Consider the following 2,857-nt stretch of genomic DNA (forward strand, 5'->3'; position numbering starts at 1 on the left):
AGAAAATAAACATTCAAAGAATAAATGATTATGAGTTTATAAAATATTGAGAAATAAAAAATAATTAGGAATAACATTAATATCCATGGAGTTAAGAATATCATTAGTTTTAATACTATTTTGAAAAATTCTTTAAGAAAGCAAAGCCAAGTTAATAGAATAGTCTTTATACCAAACTAATCTGTTTCAATCTCTAAAGAGTAAAATATCATAAGTAAAATGTAATACATTTTTTTTTGTTATAATAATTATTTCCTTTCCAAAGACAGCTAACGCAATCATTAATAATAGGTATGCAATGAATTAGAAGTAGAGAACAAGTTGGAATATTCCAATGTTGAGGAAATGACCAACAACCATTAATAAGGACATCTTTAATTTCGATAAATATTGGTAGAAGAAATCATTCAAAAATTATATTACCATATACCTCAAATAAAGAGGATTTTTTAAGCTAAGAACCAGAGAAGAAGAAGATTTCTCTAAGTATTAAGATGAAAAATAAAACAAATTTTAATTTAAAAAGCAAATTTGTTAAAGTCTTTCCCAAAAGAAGAGACTTTAGATATAATATGGATCCAAATGATAACACAGTTATCCATACTCTAATTTGTTAAAAAAGGGATAGAGTTGAAAAATTTCCAAACACAACAGGAAAAAACACTAAAAAAAAACGGACAAACCGACGAATTTTACACGTCAGAAAGAATAATCTAATTTTCGCAGGTTTGACGATGATTTTTTATCTTGGTTATTTGCGACAACATAAATATAACATAAACTATTGTTTATCAACAATATTTTGTTTCTCGATCATTTTTAATTATAATCGACGTCGTTGGTTATAAACAAATATTAATTGAGGGCTATAGTGCATAAGTTGTCTTTGAGCTCACAATCTGGCGGGATTTTAACTCACAATTTTTTTTAAGAGATGGAAAAGGCCGTCGGTAATAATTTTAATAACTGACTCAATTAAAGCCGTTGACAGACTGTTAACACAAATCCTATATCCTGCCCGATTTCACCTCCCTCCTGGTCTTGCCCTAATTTCTCTCATTGGTCTTCTCCACCCGAAACCGTCGCCTCTCTCTGAAAGCCTCTACCCGAAGCCCTTGTGTTCTCCTGAAAACCATCGCCTTCATCCCTTTTTCCCGAATCCCTTGTGAGAAATACGAGCTAATTGAAAACGCAACGGCGAGATCACAGCTTACACTGACCGGAAACTCCCTTTCTTCTCCTCCTTCCACTCCTCTACTCCCGAAACGACTGAAGAATGTAACTTTTTATCTTCATTTTCATTTTTGATTTCATTTGTTTTAAAGAATACGTTGAGGGTTTAGGGTTTAACAACTAGGAGGTTGTCAAATATTTTCCTATTTGGATTGGATTACTTGTAGGGTTGTGAGGTTATCTCGAACATCATTAATTTCTTAAAGATTGATTTCAAATTTTGGCTCAGATCAATATCATATCAAAATAAATAAGCCGAGCTGCAAGCCAAAATTTTGGATCGATTTTTTTTTAGCTGATTTTGAGCCGACCCCAGCTTAGCTCGAAATCAGGTCGTTAACAACATATGATTTTGAATTTAGAGAATCTAGCTCGAAGATCATCAATCACTCAAAATTGATTCAAAATTTGGATTGGATTCATATCAAATCGAAATAATGCGCCGAACTATGAGCCAAAATTTTGAATCGAATTTTTTTGAGTTGATTTTGAGTGACCTCAGCTTAGCTCGAAATAGGATCATTAACAACCCTAGTTACATCAGGGTTTAGTTTTAAACACATAAGTTTTTGTTTTTTTTATGGATGTTCTTACAAGACATTTATAGGAGGATGCGCTTTGGTCTATGCTTTTTGCCGATGATATCCTTCTAGTTGATAAAACTAGAGAAAAAGTTTAGAAAAAAACTTAAATTACGGAGGTCGATATTAAAGTCTAAAGTCTTTCATTTAAGTAGATTTAGGACTGAATACTTGAAATTTAATTTTAGTAGTAGTAACTCTAGTGGTAGTTGTAACTACAAGTTATAAAACCATTTAAAAGGTGTGAACATTCCAGATATCTTGGGTCTCTTATTCAAAGTGATGGTGATATAGATGTGGATATGATTAATTAGTAGATTTCAAGTTGTTTGGTTGGAAACCACATCATCTTGGCTCGAATTTGGATCGTTTAACATCTTAGTAAATAGGTACAGGTTTCATAAGAGATTTTGGTCTAAGGGAAAAAGTCTTTCTAGTAGATTTCAAGTTGTTTGGTTGGAAACCACATCTTTTTGGCTCGAAGTTGGATCGTTTAACATCTTAGTAAATAGGTGCAGGTTTCATAAAAGATTTTGTTCTAAGGGAAAAAAGTCTTTTCTTTCAATTCCAGCTTTTATGTTAAAGCAAACGATAAGTTGGACGACAAGAAATACTATTAGGGGACTCTGAAAGAAGTTTTTGAACTATCTTATCCCTAAAGGAAGTGTATTTCTTTTCAACTACACTTAGTTCAATCCTGTTGATTGGGCGATTGTCATTTCAAGTAAACTAAGAGCCATCATTAATATTTAAAATAACATTAAACCCGCCCGTCAAGAAACTGAAATGACAGGTTTTTGTTTTCTACTTGATGCAATCGATGAAGAGCTCAATCTTAGAGGTTATTGTCCCTACCTGTAATTACACATTAATTTAGCTTTAAAAAATGACAAAAAAAACTTGGCCCAATTTATATTTAGCGGCTAGTGTGAAAAATTAAAATGTTATGAAATTTAGAAAATAATTTACACACTAGGGGTACTACGCAAGTATACATATCGTTTCAAGTAATATCGGGATTTTTTTAAGACCCCAATATCGAT

The sequence above is a fragment of the Phalaenopsis equestris genome, unplaced genomic scaffold, assembly GCF_001263595.1.
Source record: "Phalaenopsis equestris unplaced genomic scaffold, ASM126359v1 Scaffold000424, whole genome shotgun sequence".
NCBI classification, from domain to species: Eukaryota; Viridiplantae; Streptophyta; class Magnoliopsida; order Asparagales; family Orchidaceae; genus Phalaenopsis; species Phalaenopsis equestris.